Raw genomic sequence first — 18,764 nt, 5'->3', positions numbered from 1 at the left:
CGTATAACAAGCATCGAAGGTGTTGTATTTCGCCTTCACTTTTCAGTCGGCGGGTGCTCAGTGGGTGGCTCCGGACTAGCTACACAAATCACTAGCTCCCAGCTAGGGCGCCCCCTTTCCTCGTCCTACACCCACTTTATCTCTCTCGTTTCTTACACTCACACGTCCGAGCTAATCCCAGGAGATATTTGCATAACACCGCCCCCGGTATACACCTTCTTCCGGTAGGAAGGAAAGGAGGCTTGGTGTATCGAAGGCAGGAATGTGACGGTGACGGAAGGAGGAAGGGGCTTTGGTTCAACTTCAAGGTGCGGAGGGGCATGTCCGCCTTGGTCTGAGTTGAACTGCTTCCAGGTTCGATTCCTTCTCCCGAGGTTTTCATGTGACAATCGCACGAGCCTGCATCTCATAGGATAGGGTGAGTGGGTGCACGCTTTCACTGGGAATAGCAGCGTCACTTGCCGGCATGACACGCCCCCTCCTCTCTGCTCCCCTCTTGTGGGACCCTTGCCACGGGGAACGGGCAACCTGAATGGGTGCAGTGAGACACCCCATGACAAGCCACAGCGATTCACGCGGGCGTGATGTGTATTCGCTTAGGCGCCTGCGTGGCAGAGGGGAAGGGCGAGTGGTGGCTGCTAAATTAAAGCGCCCTTCGCTTTCTTTCATTCTGCGGTTGTTAAGGGCGGTATGGGTATGGCTCTTTCCATGGGTGAATGATAGGAGTTTGCGATGGTGGACTAAGCGCGAAGCAGGAGAGGGTAAACGATGTTAATTGAATTGGCTCGGCTCGAATTCGTGGCTTTGCATTTAAAGATATACTGGGACCGTAGAGTCTCCCTGTAAACCCACGAGACAGGTCTCGCTGCTTGAGTAAGGACATCCACCCCTTATTGAGGAACATATATCATTTTATGATATCGCTGTCGACTGGTGTGTTTTTAAATAACCCGGGATGCCCCCCGCATCCCTTTTTTTGCAGAGCAGTAGGCAAGGAAACCTAAAGTTTTAGCATCCATTTCTCATTATAAAGGATTTCTGCCAACGTATCCCTTTCCACAGCATCTACTTTTCCAGCAGATTTCTTTTGGTTCTTCTCAGGGTAGCGATCGTGCTTTTCGCTGCGGGAGGGAAGGCTACTCAATGCAGTGCAAGACTGGCCTACAGTCCTGGAGATTCCCAGGTGGCCCTGTGCATCATGGGACTCTTGTGTGGGTGTTCTGCTTCTTTTGCCCTCTCTCCCTTGCACTCCACTCCTTTACTTCATTCATTCCTCATGCACCCCTTTCAAGTGAAGAATTTGTTAAGACTCCGGTATGTTGGTGTTCCTCAGTCTTAAGAAATACTCTGTCCGTTTTTTTGTTATGTTTAACTTTGAACTATTGTTTTTAAAACCCTATGTAGAAGCAATGTGCTTTAAATTGCACTATTTGGACCAATTCCACCCCCAACCCTACTTTGTGGGGGCTCGGCCTGCACATATGGTGTAACATGAAGCCACTTTTGGTTCCTACACACCCCTTACTAGATGGGGGTGGGAGGAATTGTATCGATGCCCTTCTAGGACATCATGGAAACCTCCACAAGCTACATATATTGCGTTTCAGGATGATTTATGATTTTGTAAGTGTTGCCAATGTTTTTAACTCTGGCCGAATTCTCCCTTTTGGTCTGGAAAGTACAAAAATTACAGCGTTTCTGGAGCCAGATCAAACCAAACTCAATAACTGAAATAGACAAAATGCAAGGCAAAACCCATCTTTGTTAACATCCTAATAAAACCGGGGACAGCATACAATGTTGTCTCTCTCAGCGTGCTTATCAAAAACAGGTTTTATACTCACTATTTGTCATAACTGACATCGCACTGTAATCTTGGCTACAAAAAACCTGCGGGTTGCGGGGATTAGTTAAGGGTATTAACTACAGATACATTCCATAAGGGTTAATACTTCTGATTGGATACCAACAATCTGATGGCTCCTTCCGACACCACCTCTAAATTGATAATAATAAAAAGACATCTCTTCTACAATAGATTATTGGTTGGCATAATATGTATTGGGTGGCCTAACAATGGGGGTTTTGATTGGTTGGCTTTAACCTTGGGCAACTGACAGGCCGTCAAGAGATGAGCCAGACAGGCGTAGGGGAAGAGTGTTCCATGGACTGCTTTCCATTCAGTTAAAGGGAATAGCATCTCTTATATACAGGATATGCCAGGGGACCACTCCAGTGGTGATAGTGCACGGTATAAATATCCTTTTAACATATGTGCCACAGGGATTTTTTTGTATTTGACCTTGTACGACGCCTAGTGTCTGGGAATATGCATGAGGAGTGAGGCAGGTGTCCAATCTATGTGCATTGCTAATGAATAAAAAATGTTCTTCAATTATGTGTCAAGTGTGATGAGACCGCATTTGGGATTATTTCGCAGTGCATTTAGTAACATTTTAGCTAATGTGAATGTTATGGTTTCTTTTACCACTGGGGACACTCTTTGAGTTATTCTTCACTGAGTCTTTTGGCTTCTAGTTGTCCTGCACCTGGCTTACAAAGGCTAATCTAAGAATATATGGCTTCCGTCTTGGGAATCGTTTTCTCGTGCTTCCACTGCAACGTCCCTAGCCTCCCCTTTTCATGGTAACCTTGGCTTGGATTGCTAGCTACTGTCTAAGCTCTGCAAAAATCTTCTTTTTTTTGTTTTTGTTATTTCAGCGATTTGAATTGTCATTTAGCCTTTAATTTACTTGGCGTGTTACGGCTTCCATTTTGAAAAGATGGTTGCCCATTACTCTTGCATTTCTATATCATGTTGCATTCAGCTTATATGTTGCTTATGTTAGTATTCTTCATGTCTTATGGATGCCATGTTAATATTCTCCGCGTGTATATATGCATCTATTACCTAGTGTTTGCATTCTTCATGTTGAGTGCACATTTGCTTCATGTCTAATGCATGCACATGTATTGTTTAATTGTCGGTTTATTTACTCTTGCAATCTTATGCTTACATTGTGTCCATCTCCTGTTGTACGTGCCTGGGATATGGCCGGTACGGTTGCCTTAGTGAGTAATGTTTCTCACCTGTGCGGTATTGGGGAGAGGCAGTAGCTTTGGAAGATGTAATCATCTGTCTTTCAACACCTTGTTTCCTCGTGTGTGGGTTAGAGTATGAGGAAGTGGATATTGTACTCTGAGGCTAAGGTCACATTGTTGACAGTTGGTGTAACTACTTTCTTTGTCCGTCTCCTTTGTTTGCTTGAAGCCTTTTAGTAGGGTTCAGCCCATAACTGAGGCAAAATTCAGTATAGAGTCCCCCAGTCGGACATTGTGTGAGTGGGATATCGATGTGGACATACATGGACATTGGGAATTGTCTGGCTCTGTGAGCAAGCTTTACAACTGCAAAGACTGGATACGAGTTTAGGAATGGTGTCTGTAAATTAGCAAGTTTTATGTTTTTTGTGTTGTGCTACTATAACTTGCGGTGTCGTTTTTGGTACATGTGCCTCCAGACTTCACTGGCATAGAGGAGCACTGGCTTAATTAAGTAGTAACCTAGTTTAGTCCAGAGGTTTACTGCAGGCTCATGCTCAATTTCCCCCCACTTTATTGTTGGTTACACCGCTGGAGTTTTCTACAAGATAATGATTTCTATTTTTGTATAAATTATTTCCAGCACAAAAGTTAACAGTATTTTTCTAGTAGCACGCTTTTGGGCCTTGTTCGGTTGGGGACAGGAGGAGCTCCTTATCTGTGTAGAGTATTTCATTTATTTTATTGGTCGTTTATAAAGCACTTAATACCAGCGAGTGGTTTCTAAGCAAAGGTTCTGGATTCAAACCTTTTGCACCACGTTGTCTTGCTTCCAAGTCAAATGCGTTGCCCCTGAGCTATCGTTCCTCCAAGAGTCGGCATGATGGTTCTAAATTGGCCACTAAGTCGCTAATAAGTGCGCTGAAACGAGTTGGGCTTGGGCAACATTCTGTCTCGCACCTCATTTGGTTTTCATGTTCACACTGTGTTTTGTTTGGGAGGACATTCCTCTTATTACATTGTATACTTTGTCCGCTGTTATAGATAACTTACATATCCAGTTGAAAGCTTTTGGACATCGGAAAAACATAAAAATAGCCCCCCCCACATTGTGAACATATTCATTTTTCAACGCATCTAAGTTATTATTTTTTGATTTGTCTTGTGGTTATCGAGGATATTATTTGACACTTGTATGGAAAATCTGTACTGTAGCCTCATGATTATAATGGCACAGAGCAATTTGCTCACATACCTCCTTTATTGGGTCCAGCCATCCCCCTCTTTTTATATATTCAGACAATAAACCAGTAAGACCGTGCTCAGAACAGGGATTAGATTGCATTGCTCAATGCACATTTGGTGCTGCCTTTGATCACTTGAGTATTATGTAATAATTTTTGTGTTGTATGCACAGCAAAATTGCCAAACCCATTGTCATAGGGGAGAGAGAATGAATGGGGGTTCTGAACTAAAAACATCTGGTTAGCATAGCAACATGCAATGCCATGAAACTGTGAAAACACTAAATTCTTTTTCCAAACTTCTCTACCCAATGAAGATTCCCCCTGCTAATAGCGCAGGGAGCTCTTGATTCTATTAAAGACAAGGAGGCGAGCATTAAGCTTCATCTTCTTTATTCTCTACTCTCCAGCAGTTTCAACAAATATAACTTTGTAACCTTTCAAATTAAATTTCTTTTTAATTTTTTTACTTTTAAACCAAATATCAAATCCTGTAGTCCCTTAGTCTCTGGCCATGTGACCTAGTCCTTCCTGTTCCTCTGTCCTTCCTCTTCTTTGACTGCTTGAACTTGTCCTTTCTCTTTAACTGCGCACTCAACTGTTGAACTTGTGCTGAACTTCCTGCTTTGTACCAGTTCGATCTCTCACATACGAGCTTTCGAGGCTGTTCTAAGCGACCTGCTCTGATTCGGGCTTTCAGCTGTTCTTTTGCTCATCTCCTAAGTCAATAAGAAACAAAATGGTATACGTTAGGGCGGGAATACACACCCTATTCTGGAAGAAATAGCCATGTTAATTATCAACAGTACTTCACAACCTGTATTTCATATTGCATTCATTACGTATTCGGGATGGGAATTTATAATGCTCGACTCCTTGTCTTTAATAGAATCAAGCGCTCCCTGCGCTATTAGCAGGGGGAATCTTCATTCTATGTCAAGACGGCGGCGAGCATTAAGCTTGTTCAAAGCTTCTTACTACTACTCCTGCCATTGCATTAATAGGTCGGTAGTAAAACGTTCTGAATGTCGTATCACTAGCCCAGTCTGCGGCTTTCATGATGTCTTGTAAGGATGCGCCTAGTCCTAGTGCTTTCGAGGCCATCGCTCCTCTGACTGAGTGTGCCCCGAATCTTGTCATGTCTACGCCTGCTAAACTCATAATGTTTCTGACCCACCGTGCTATGGTGGCTGTTGCTACTCCTCTGTGTGGCTTCCTGCGCGCAATTAATAATTGAGTCATCCCTGTCAGTCTGAGTTCGGCTGTTTTATTTTCGTATTCCTTTATACATGCCGCTACGCACCATTTCGGGTGCTCCTGCATGTACGGGTATGTGATGGTACTAGAATCCGTTTTAGTTCTTCTGGCTAAGCTGAACGTCACGCCTTCCGGCCTGTACGTTCTCCTATTCACTTCTAAGACTCTCACGTCTGCTACTCTCCTACATGACACCTAGCATGGCTAGCTTTTCGGACAGCTGTCCTAGGGAGAGATACTTGTTGTCGGGCCAGTCCGCAAATAGTTTCAATACTATTGCTACGTCCCATAGAGATTCATATTTCGGCTGCGGTGGTTTCCTGAATCTTATTCCTCTTAGTAGCCGAATTACTGCTACGTTCTCTCCCACCGGTACTCCTTCCACGGGTAGGTGGCCTGCTGATATCGCAGATCTGTAACCCCTATTGTTCTGTATGCTTTGCCGTCCTGGAGGAGTTCCGCTAGGAAATTCAAGATCTCGACTAGAGGGGCAGAAACGGGATGAATATTTCTCCTTCTGCACCATGTCAACCACTTGTTCCAAGCTGCGTCGTAGCTCCTTCGAGTCGATGGAGCCCATGACTCTACGATGAGACTTGCAGCTTGTGCCGAAATGCCCGGGAGATTCCAGCGTCTCCTGCTATCCTGCACGCCATCAATGGCAGTGTCCCCTTCACTCTCAGAGGGTGATATGACCCAGCTGGGTCCGTGAGGAGGTGTTCTCCTTGGGGCAGTATTCTCGGGTAATCTACCAATAGTTCCATGAGTGCTGGGAACCATACTTGGGATTTCCGGATCGGAGCTACCACGATCAGGTCCGCTGTCTCTTTGCGTACCTTTGCTAGTACTCGGTTCATCATTATGAATGAGGGGAAAAGCGTAAAGCGTGTGCTCCCTCCAATCTTGTAGGAAAGCGTCCACTCCGGCTGCCGCTGGGTCCAATCTCCAACTGAAGAACCTCTTTCTGAGCGTTCAGCCTGGACGCAAACAGATCTGTGTATATTGGGCCCCAGATCTTTTCCAGTTTCTGAAAAATCATCCGGTCCAGCATCCAGTCGCTGGAGTCTGAGAGATGTCTGGATTTCCAGTCTGCTACTACATTCAAACGAACCTGGTAAGTATTCGGCTACCACTGAGATCCCTAATTCTAGGCAGGAATGCGAGAAATCCTTGGCTATTTCCGCCAGCAATTTGGACCTTGTCCCTCCTAAATGGTGGATGTATTTGACTGCCGAAATGTTGTCCATTTTTAGCAGGATACAAGAGTTCACTTTCCCTTTCGTAAATGCCCTGATCGCAAAGGATCTGGCTAGTAACTCTAGACAGTTTATGTGTAATTGGAGTTCCGATGCGCTCCATCTCCCCCCTGTCTGGAGATCCCCGCACCGGGCTCCCCAGCCTGCTCTGCTGGCATCTGATTCTATTATCAGGTTTGGGCGATCGCCGAAGATGGCTCTGCCGTTCCAGGCCTCCATGTTCGCTAACCACCATTCCAACTCTGTCCTGGACTCTTGATCAAAGAGTACCTGTCGGTGGTAGTGTAGGCCTTGCTGAAGATGCCGTTTCTTCAGCCTCTGAAGGGCTCGGTAGTGTAATTGCCCTGGGAAGATTGCTTGTATTGATGCCGCTAATAAGTCTACTACTCTCGCTACAGTGCGGAGTGATATGCTAGTTTTGCTGAGACATGCTCTTATTTCTCTCTTTATGGCTCTGATCTTTTTGTTTGGGAGTTCCAGTGTTTCCGACCTGGTGTTTATGATAAACCCTAGGAATTCTATCCTCCTCGTCGGAGCCATCTCCGACTTCTCCCAGTTCACTAGGAAACCTAACGAAGTTAAGAGGTGTACTACCCATTCGGTCTGGTAGACTAGAGTCTCTCTGCTGTCGGCCATCAGTAGGATGTCGTCTAGATATATAATCATGCGAATTCCTTTTCCTCTGATCGCTGCGGCTACCGGCTTCATCACTTTCGTGAATGCCCACAACGCCGAGGAGAGCCCGAAAGGCATCGTTGCGAACTGCCATAACTGCCCGTCCCAGTCGAATGCTAGGAATGGACGGAAATCCCTCTGTACAGGAATCGTCAGATAGGCGTCTTTCAAGTCTATCCTCGCCAGCCAGTCGTTCTGTCTCAGTGTATCTCTGAGCTGGTGGATTCCTTCCATTTTGAAGTGGTTGTAGGCCACCCAGCTGTTCATGTGCCTTAGATTTATCACTGGTCTCACTTTGTCTTTTCGGTGAACCAGGAACATGTTGCTCACAAATCTTGGAGGCGCTATGCATGGTTCGATCGCCTGTTTCTCTGCTAGGTTTTGCAATTCCGAGTCTAGCAGCTTTTTCTCGGTCAGCGTAGTGACTACGGGGCGTGGCGCTTGGTCCTGAACGGGGGTTTCTGTGAATTCTATACACCTGCCTTTTACTGTTTGAAGGACCCAAGCGTCGCTGGAAAGCGAGCGCCAGTTTTCCCAGAATATCGCTGTTCCCCCCCCCCCCCCCCCTACTGGTGGATATGTAAAGTTTCTCACCTGTGGGGAAGTTTTGTCCTCTTCCCTGTCCTCTGCTTCGTCTTCCTCTAGGGAAGCGGCCTCTTGGGGGGAAAGAAGGTATCAGGCTGCCTGGATGCCCAGTATTGGTTTCTGTTGTACTGAGGCCTTCTAGATGCTTGGTATCGACCGGTCGAGTGACCTCTGTAGCGACCAGCCCTGCCAAAAACTCTCCCTGGGAAAATGTTCTTCATTGAAGCCTGAGCTTTCTCCAGAAAGGTGTAGGTCCCTAGGAACCTCCCCATCTCCTTACCAAACGTCTCTCCAAACAATAGGCCTTGCGCTGCCTCGCCTGCTTCGTATGACGACAGGTCTCCTAGTTTCCGGTCTATTTTCAAGAGGAGGCCTCTCCTGCGCTCCGATGAAATCGCGCAGTTCGCGTTTCCTAGTATGCATACGGCCCGTTGGGCCCAGTTCGCTAGCACTCCTGGGTCTACCTCCTCGCCTGTATCTCTGGCTTGTTCGGCAAGGTCCATTATTTTGGCTATCGGACCTGCCAGGTCGAGGAGTTTTTCTTGGCAGCTTCTCGAGGAGCGGTCTATGCCGTTTCTCGGGTCTCTGTTCGATTTGGAGACGAACAACAACATTTTAGGGTCCAATTCCGGGGCTTCCGCCACTTTGCCCGGCAGGTCTGGTCTCGGACATTCAGCCCTCAGTCTTTGTCTGACCTCTTTTTCGAGAGCTTTCCTCAATCTCTGCGTCATGTATTTCGCCACTCTCGGCGATGGCACCCACTCCGAGGATCTCTGATTTCTTCCGGTTGGAACATGTCCGCCGTTTCGTCCTCTTCTAGGTGGCGGAGTTTTCGTTGCCTTTTCTTAGGCGGAGGTTGGATCCTCTCCTCCCCTTCGTTATCTGCATCCGCTTGCGTGGATGCGGGGGATATCGGCGGTTCCTCGTCTGGGAAGCCTTCTGGGGGTTCCTCCTCTGTACAACCCATATTGTCTTCCCCTGGGTAGGGGGTCCGGAGGCTCGGCACCTGGGAATCATTCATGAACGCTTCCTTTAGTCTGAGGAACGTGTCCGTAGCCTCTGGGGCTCCTGCACTCGCCCCTGTCGGTTGGCCCAGGGGGTCAGACGAGTCTTTGCTCTTCCGGGCCCTGTTACACCCCTTAGGGTCTTTAAACGTTGCCCTTGTGGACGTGCTATCTTCCTGCTTGGTGCGTTCTTCCTTCTGGCTCAGGAATAGTTCTATGGTATCTAGCCTTTCTTGTAAAGGCCGCACTCCTTGTGCCACTGCCTCTGTGAGTGAATCTCTCAGCACTTCTTTGAAGCTATAGGCTAGGTCTTCTTGGTAGACTGCCTCCTGCTCCTCTTCGCTCCACTCCAAGTTCGACATTGTGCTGGCCGGTGCCTGAATCAAATACCTGTCTAGGTGTAGTGACGCGTCCACAGATTCACTTTGCTCGAGGCTGCACCTTCCTTATACAATATCTATGTTTGCAGGATATATCTTTCCGATTTGCCTGTCTATAATCGTGCGGCTCCGCTGTCTAAAGCCACGCCCCCACGTAGGAGGCGTTTGCTATTGGCGCAATCGCTGCGCGTGGCCGATTCTGCTCGGCTCGAGGGGAGTTTCCCGCCTGCGTAGAGCTCCGCCCTTCCAAGGGTTGGGGCTGCAAACTCGCACTCTGCTAGGGGGTACGGCCAGCTCCTGAGGTGTCGTACATTACGACACAGGGCCTCCGAATCCCTTTTAAACACTAAAACACTAACGCTTGCGTGCTCTACTATACATGTTTATTCTATTATTGTCAATGGTGTACAATTCCAATTACGTTAATGGCATAAAACACGTTTTGTCAAGCGAATATTACGGAGCTAAGATAAAGAGGTACTTATCTTGTGGAGAGCAGGAAAAGAAGAGGAAGGACAGAGGAACAGGAAGGACTAGGTCACATGGCCAGAGACTAAGGGACTACAGGATTGATGGGATTTGATGTTTGTTTTTAAAAAAAAAAAAAAAATTAATTGAAAGTTTACAAAGTTATATTTGTTGAAACTGCTGGAGAGTAGAGAATAAGGAAGATGAAGCTTAATGCTCGCCTCCGTCTTGACATAGAATGAGAAGTTCCCTAAAATATTTACTCCAATCAAGCTTTGTAAGAAGCAAGCCTGGTGCCAGGATTTCCATTTCCCAGCTGCGCAGTAAGTTCAGATTGGGCTATTTTAGGCTTTGGCTATTTTTTGGCTACTTTTGATGGCAGATAAAACTTCTCTCTCTACTCTTCTATCGCCCCCCCCATCCCACCCACCTCTTAAACTCTTGGTTTATTTCTCATTCTCTTGTAACACCAGTGCTCATTATCACACACCTCACTTTTATTATTTATTTATTTTTTTATTTTTTCATGGTTACAGTTGAAAATCAACTTTTCAATAAAGAATATTTATCCAGTTACAAACACATAAAATATACATACTTTGAATATGTAAAACTTAAACGTACGTATTAGAAACAGGTTATAAAACTTACTGTACACTTGTAAGTTATAACTAAAAAAGGCTAAGAAAATATATCTAGTGTCACATTTAGAGGCAATCTTCACATTGGATTTCAGTTCATACTTCTCATAATCAGTCAGCTAGTTTTAAGAAGACTATGAATTTCACAATTGCAATTTGAGCTGCCATTGGCTTTGTGTGAAAAAATCTCTTCCACAAATCGTCTCATGTTAGCATTTTATATTGTCCGAAGTGCGGTTTAAACAGTTTGTTCCGCTGATTGATTAGGGTGGTGCATTTGGTTGGCAAATGCCAATCTTGATTGCAGCAGAATCTACAGAAATGTTCCTGCTCGGTTAATCGCTGTCGCCGAGCTTGTATGTCTTTTTTAGTTTTGCATACATTTAATCTAATTCCTAAAAAGATACTTCGATATTTAGGATTTGGAAACTTAAGGTAAGGTTCGATGTTTCGAAATCTCTTCCATTAAAGTATTTGCTTTGAACACCTTATAAGTTTTGCATTGTTCTCTAGTACTGATCCCATTGGATTGCCAAAGCTTGCGTTGGAATAAGGATTAGGAGTGATTCTGAGATATTTGCTGCAAACATTACAGATTTGACATGATTCCTCCACTGTTGTGTATGACGATGATTCGATTGGAGCATATACTTTGCTACAGCATTTTAGGGTCACTTGCCAGACTGAATTTTCTATACAGCGCTATTATTTTCCACATTCCCATCACATATAATGACGGCAGACCTAATTCATAATTTACGGTACACATGGGCTGACTCTTTGGTAGACCTAATACTTGCTTCTAGAATAGGCCCTCGATTTTTGTCCAGAACTTCAGTTCTTAAAGGTTTGGTTTCATACAGAATGATCGCTGGGACCATTTGCCTCTAAAACGTGATTGCAGTTAGACAAGAACATTTCACACATTTTGCTTGTATGATTACCACTTGAGATGTGCTAGAGTGGATCTTAACTCGTAACTGTTAGGTACGGTTCGTCTGCCGGGTGGTTATTGAAGATGGTTCTAAGATATTTTTACTCGTTTATAACTTGAAGCTGGTGGCACCTAGATGCCATTTAACGTTTGGTGTTTTTAACGTTTTTTATGTCTACAGTATAAAACCTTTGTTTTCTTGGCATTGATTGGTAACCTATTTTTTCGTGCATATACCTCCAAGGCAGATAGCAGTTTCTGAAGACCTCTGGGTGTGTTTGACAGAAGGACGAGATTGTCCGCATATAATAACCTTGGAACCAGGGAGAAGCCTAGTCATTGGGGGTGGGGGGTGTCTGCAGTAAGTGTTATGAAGTTGTGTTTTAGGTCAGCAATAAAGAAGTTGAATAATATGGCTGTCAGGACGCAACCCTATTTTAGCCCGCGATAAGTCTTTATTGGGGCGGAAAGTTGGCCTTGCGTGGTCAGTCGAACACAAATTCAATTGTCTGTGTTTAGCTGAGTAATGAGAGTGAGAAGCAACGGGGGGGCATGCTGCACTAGTTTGTTTACCAACATGGGTCTGCTTAAAGACTCAAAGGTGAACTTGAAGTCCACATATGCCATGTAGATCAGTTGATGTGATGTTTTGACTTGTTGGATTGCTGTTATTATGGTTAGATTGATTGCCGTGCCAATACCAGGAATAAAACCCGTTTGGTGAGGATCATCGAGATTATTTTCCATGATCCATTGCAAAGGTCCCGCAACATTAATCTCGAAGAGTTTCCCCGGAGCATCTAAATGTGTAATGGGGCGATAGCTAGCATGTCGCTTCCCTTTTTAAAAAAATCGGTGCTATTCTTGATTTGCGCCATGAAGCCGGAATGTGTCGGGAGTGAATTACTTCACTAAAGATTAGATGTAGTATTTGTGCCCATAGCTTTGGGTTAGATTTTGAAAAAAGTTTGCTAGGAGGTCGGGGCCCGGCGCTTTTGATGTATTGAGTTTCGAGATGTAAAATTCTATATGATCGTGGGAGGTATATAGTGCTGAAAAATTGTCTGTTCAGTGACCGTGTTTGATTGCAGTGAGAGTTGTGATGCGAGCATGGAATAGTTGTAGTTGCCATATGGCTCTCAAGTTCTTTGATGCAAGAACTCGTAACATGTTTTCCCCATCTTTTTGATACATTAGGGATTTCCTGGATGTTACGCAGTTTTTGTAATCTGCTTTCAGACGTCTGATCTGTGAGTAATAGCCAACTGATTTCAGGTTCTTTGCTGCCTTTATTGCTTTTCGTAGGAGAGATTTTTGTTGTTTGAGATCAGGATCAAACAGATGTTTATGCTAGAACATTTTTTTGGATCTTGTATCAACCTCCAAGAAGAGTTGAAAGGCTGCCACATAGAGACAGTTGGAGGCCAAGACCGTTGGATTTCCTAATACGTTGAATTTCAGGCAATAATAAAGGCTGTGTATGTGGTCATCAGAGAGCTGTAGCCGATTGTGGCCCCTAGTCACTGCTAGTAGATTGCCTGAATATTCAGTGTTGGTGCAAGTACCATTCCAGTGCCACAATAGCGTTAGCTGATCATGATTACTATGTGATTGTTCTTGGATGACAAAGGTGTCAATAAGTGAGAAGGTCCTACACGCAACACGCAACACCTTTTCGGTCGAGGTGGAACATCTCCTTCTACTGCTCCATTTAACACTGACAATCTGCCATGATTGTCGTCCACCTGCGAACCAACTCTGTATCAGTCTCAAGAGAGTCTGATAAGTTGGAGATGGCGATTAGGTTTGCCGCATCTGGTCAAAGTTACTCCAGATGATATTTTGCATGCCACGAGCAGGCCTGCCATTGGTCTGCCCTTTGGTTGATGCATTGCACGGATGGTTAGGACAGTGTAGTTGTTCCAAACAGGCGTGTCCACTAGCCAGGTTTCCTGCATTGTAATAATATGAAATTGTTCGAGGTCAGTTAGATCATTATTAATAAGATGGGTATGACCACAAGTGTTCCAACTGATTAGCTTCAAAGTAGAAGGCGAATTAGTTTGTGATCATTATGAAGTAGAGGTAGGTCATTTGTGGATAGGTCGCATATTGGAGCTTGATGAATTTCTTGTTCTTTCAAGCAAGCGATTGATGCTGGATTAAGACTTGATGACTGATAGTTTTTACTTGTGGAAATTTGTTTTTTCTTATTCGAGATCTTTTTCTGAAATGTCTCATATGAAAGAGTAAAGCCTAGATCGAAAATGGCCCATCTAGCTTGCCATATTAGGTTTAGAATATCACCAGGCTGGATCCACAATCGGGCTCAAGACAAATTGGAATCATCCATAAATTCAACTTGATCTATATCGACAGAAGATAAGTCTTCCAAGCTTGGAATATCAGCAAAGATGTTAAGTATCAAAGTACGATTGAGGTCATATATATCGTAAGGTCCCGGACAGCATTTAATTATTAAAGTGTGATAATTTGGACCAACATGTTCACTGCTGCTTTGAGTTTGTATTCGAAGTATTGAACTGATCTTTATTTTTATTTGGCAATTGTGAAGTCTGAGTTTGACAGTGAATGTGGAATTAGTTTAAGTTGGGGGTTTTGTATTCTATGGGAAGGTGCACTGTTCGAAAAATTGCAATGCACTGACTTTTCTATTTAAGCAAGTCTTTGTTCTAAAAGATACATTTCTTCCTCACAAGTTTTGTTTGGAGTTGAGATTGCAGTCCACTATTCTCGAAATGCGTCCTTTTAGTGGGTTCTTTTTTGATTATCTATCACGTCCAGAAGATTGTCTAGAGGTTCATGGAGCGCTAGTACTTCTGGTTCCTGGGTTGTGGCTTGTGATAGTACCACATTATGTTTGCTCATATTAGCATATTTTCTGGTTATTGCCGCACTGATAGCTGTTATTCCTTTCTTTGGTTTAGTTAGTTTTTTTAGGAAGCTTTTAGTAGCTGCTTGTTCCAAAGAATTAGTAGTTTTTATATTTTTGGTTTTCTTTACATGAAGTGAGGTTTCAAGTGGGGTAGTACTTGCAGAAGGCAGTCATATCTTGTCCACTCTTGTTTATAGGTGTGTTCGTTTAAAACATTTTTTTATTTTAGGGACCTGCTTCTTAGCATTTTCAGGTTTAATTTGGTCTTTCCAGGTTAGATCTATGACAGCAGGTTCAGTGGCAAACACAGTGGCAGTTGTAGCAGATTGTGGAGAGTCTAACCCAGTGTTTGACAATGGACAGGGTGCTTCGGATCCTTGAGCTAAAGATTTTGTTAAATGCTGGATTATCTCAGAGGTGCTTGTCTGAATTAGTACATTCTCTGATACACTGCTTGCATGTGCATGTTGGTATTCAGCGGACGTTTTGGGGGTGGGTAAAGATAAAGACGCTAGTGCAGCGGTTGTCAAGGATTGTTGCTGTAATATATTTTCTAGTTGAGTACTTTGTGTGGCTAATCTAGCATAAAAAGTTTTGTACAGTTTTAGAAGGGTGGATAAAGCCAGATTCGTTGCAGATGAGGTAGATTGGAATAAAGGGTGCTCGAAAGGAACAGTCAGAGGAGATAAATCGGAGATATCTTGACCCGCATCTTTTAAATGAGAATGGCGGAGGAAGCTAAAGATAAAGCAGATTACTTGTGAGGTGCATTTGAAAACATTACAGGTGATTGTGATAGGTTTGAATGAGAGATTGCCTTGTTTTGAGCACCCTGATCTACAAATGGGCTTTGTGTTGAGGCATGTAGGGGATTGATTGCTTGCATTGAAATGTTCGCGAAATGTATATTCTGAGCTAATGGATCAAAATGAGTAGCTTCGATAGGTGAGTCAATGTTGATCAGGTTACCCGTAACTGGTGTGGGTAAATAAAGTTTGTGTAGCGCAACAGAACTCGAGGGACCATCAAGAAGTTTCTGATTTCCGTCAACAAAGCCTATATGTTTGATGTCAGTATGCGTTATTTGAAGGCTTTGTGTGACGGGTACAGCTTCCATAGTAGTATTGCTAACAAATGGATTAGATGTTAGTACGTTACTTGAAAGACCACACACTGTCCTATCGCGGATCGCACCAATCTCTCGAGATTTACCAAGGTCAACTGGGTAGAACAACCAAATGTCAGCTGACATAGATTGTGCTCGTAGCCGAGTCCCGGGGGAGGTGTCATTATGAGAGGAGAGCGCTTGACCTGTTTTAAGAGGCGTACTCTTCAACCGCTCAACAAGTTTTCGGGTTTCCAATTTCGACGGCATGTCCCTCGTGAAAGTGTATAATTTCAAACAGCAGGTCTTCCGCATGCAAGGCGGGCAGGTAGGACTAATCGGACAGGAGGAATGGAAAACTATGTCTCAGACACGTAATGAAGCCAGTTTTTGACAGTTAAATCTAGGCGCCAGGAAGCACTAGAACGCTTGCCCTAAGCAGTAATAAGGGCGTACAGCGGCTACCTGCCCTGCACAGTCCTAATAGCCACAACAGCTCTTGACTGAAGCTCTTACCCGAATGCGCGTGCATGAAAGCGCGTGTTTTCTGATGATGTAGAATGCTGGGTAATGGGGTGGAGCTTTAGCAACAGATTTTAGCAATAGAGGACACCTACAAACAAACAAACAAGGAAGTATTGTAAGTACTTATACACACATATGTTAAAGTCCATGAGCAATGAAGGTTCTTAGTTCTGAAGTCATACCAAGTAAAGTTGAAGCAGTATCCCGAGAGAGGGATTCAGCCAGCCACAACGGCTCTTGACCGAAGCTCTTACCCGAATGCGCAGGGAATCGCCCTTTTAAGCTTTGCACTCTCCTCCTTGAACCGTGGTGTTTATAAATGCAAAGAAAGGCAGTAAACACTAAAACTGTGGACTTTGCTAATGCTTGATTCCAATTGCAGCTCTTATTGTCTCTGGGGTGCGTTGGAGGGATTAGGAACTCTTTAATTGCTCTTAAGTTCGCTTGCTTTGTAGAGTACAATTTTGATGCATTTCCACCTGTGATTCCCTATGGTACTGCCTGCCCACCAGACGTGAATGTTCCTCCATTTGTTCCAGAACGTGTTTAACTAGAAGCGTTTCTCGAAAATGTCTACAGTTTCATTGTGATACAATTGTTTTTATTCTTCTTTCATGAGTTTAGAATATTTTTAAGGTATTTTGGCCTGCAGGTTTTAAGGCCTGGTTCAGTGGTGTAGAGTCAAACGTTTCTAATGTGAAGCACTTTGTAATGCGAGCCAAGCCAAGCGTTCAGTGGTTTCATGCACCCCCTCTAAATGTTCTTATCATTTTGATTAAAGCCAATTCTGCAGTCTCAGCCTTGCGTAAGCAAAAGTAACCCCACAATCTTTACTAGACATGCATATTCCACATTTCTTTAATGTTATAGAGGTGCTAAGTGTTTCTGTTTAGTTGTACATTTGGTGCATGATTAGAGACCATATTCTCCCAGTATATGCTTTGTAAACGTCCTGGTGCTTTGAGCAGTACTTGGGTAAAACCTACGTACTCTTAGGAAGTATTCACTCCCCCCCCCCCCTTAATCTCTTTGGGCAGCGATATAGTTGTATGTCACCGTTTATGAATGTTATCTCGGGGGACCTGGGTTTCTTATCCTGACTCCCCCACTTGATCACAGTTTGCAAGTCTTTGAAAATCGCAACCCCATAAAATCTCGCTTCCCTTATCTTAAATTCAAAACACTCAGAATTGGGCGTAATGTGTGGGAAATAATCAAGTCATAATTCTTTCACCGCCTGGTGGAACTAAGGAACCCTCAACTATGTACATAAGTGAGTGGCAAAACAGAGTCTGTAATATCGATGACCATCATGTCCTGAAAAGCATTTGTGGTTGCTACAGAAGTGGCTAACGGTTTGAGGCACACGGTTATCGTCTATCACATTGCAGGAAGGCAGTTTATAAAACACATAAGAAATACTATCGCTAATACTACCGTGAGAATGGATACCAACTTCCAACCAAAATAAATTAACATGGACTACAGGGAACCACCTATATCCAATGTACCAGCAAGGACATGTGCTTGGTCCGCAATACTCTGGCTAGTTTTAATAGCATGCCACACTAGATACTTTTAAGAGCAATAATTCAAACAAAGTAAAGTATCTGAGACAGAGTTTCAAAATTGTAAGGTAAGATTTATTTTGCACATATCCTACGCTCGAACGCACTTTAGGTTAATCCACGACCAGTATTTCATGGAGAGCGGAGAAGTGAAGTGCCTGAATAGTACATGGCTTCTGCTTTTATACAGAAAATGAAGCCTGCATCAGCATAGGTCATTTTGTTATTCATTTGCAAAAGATAACAACACAAATATATGTTCAGACTACATACATGATAATGCCCTAATCCCCAGAAGGCAGAACAAATTGCATATTCAACAGATGTTCTTGTTATACCACTTTACTTATGGCTTTAATTACAAGCTCTTTCTGCCACTTCACAGACAGTGACTTATGTTTGAGACCTTAAATACAGAATCCACTTGCCCTCCGTTTCAACAATGGATTTTGTTCGTGAAAAAGGGATTGGCTTAGGGCTAAGAGAGATGCATATTATTATTATATTCTAACAAGCCCTCCTTTTAGCCTAAGCAAAGCCTTTTTCACCCAAATCGGCGAGACTTTCAATATCTATGTCCATTCAATTCTGAATTTGCATTTGTTCCATCATCGTAGTATTAATTCTATAACTAGATTTGGGGAGGGGCTTAATTATTTTGACTACCCTAACACAACTCTGCAATATAAAGGAACAGCATTCAGGACTACACTGAAGACAACAGCAGCAACCTAACATTAACCTTAAAAAACGCTACCAATATAGAGAGTAATTTCCATTTCCCCAATCCTTTATCAGACTCCAAAAGCATTGGGACCAGCTGTTCTGTGGCATCTCCTAATGCACTGCTTCTCCCAACACATGTAATCAATCAATAGCATCAAAGATATCTCTAGCACCATCAGATATGCAAGTACAGCCAGAAGAACCCACTAATTTACAAAACCCTCCTTTTGCAGCCGTGAGAATGTCCAACACTATCCTATTTTGAGGTGCCACTCTGATAGCGATCTGTTCAGTTGTTAAATTCACAAATATATTGGCAGTCTCGTCCAGCATATGTTCTACCACTCTACTGAGTCTACGAATGCTTCTAGATTTAGGAGCAACTCCTAACAAAGGTATTATTCCTTTCCCAAAATCTGCTGCTACCTGGGCATCAGTATCGGTCTGGCCCATTTCTC

At 43.8% G+C, this 18,764-nt stretch overlaps 1 protein-coding gene across 2 annotated transcripts in view; it reads left to right on the top strand.

Annotated features, from left to right (window-relative positions):
• Positions 1-209: 209 nt before the first annotated feature.
• The window catches only part of FAM3C (FAM3 metabolism regulating signaling molecule C), a 655,720-nt gene continuing 637,165 nt past the window's right edge, over positions 210-18,764 (top strand). The window contains exon 1 of one of the 2 annotated variants that reach the window (XM_069629081.1): positions 210-418. The gene's annotated coding sequence lies outside the window, so the exon portion shown is untranslated. Of the gene's footprint in view, positions 419-667; positions 762-18,764 lie in introns of those variants that run through there. The other variant, XM_069629083.1, reaches the window with a different exon arrangement.

Source organism: Ambystoma mexicanum, chromosome 12 (assembly GCF_040938575.1).
Source record: "Ambystoma mexicanum isolate Mex_15411 chromosome 12, UKY_AmexF1_1, whole genome shotgun sequence".
NCBI lineage: Eukaryota > Metazoa > Chordata > Amphibia > Caudata > Ambystomatidae > Ambystoma > Ambystoma mexicanum.
This window is presented reverse-complemented; position numbering and strand designations above follow the sequence as displayed.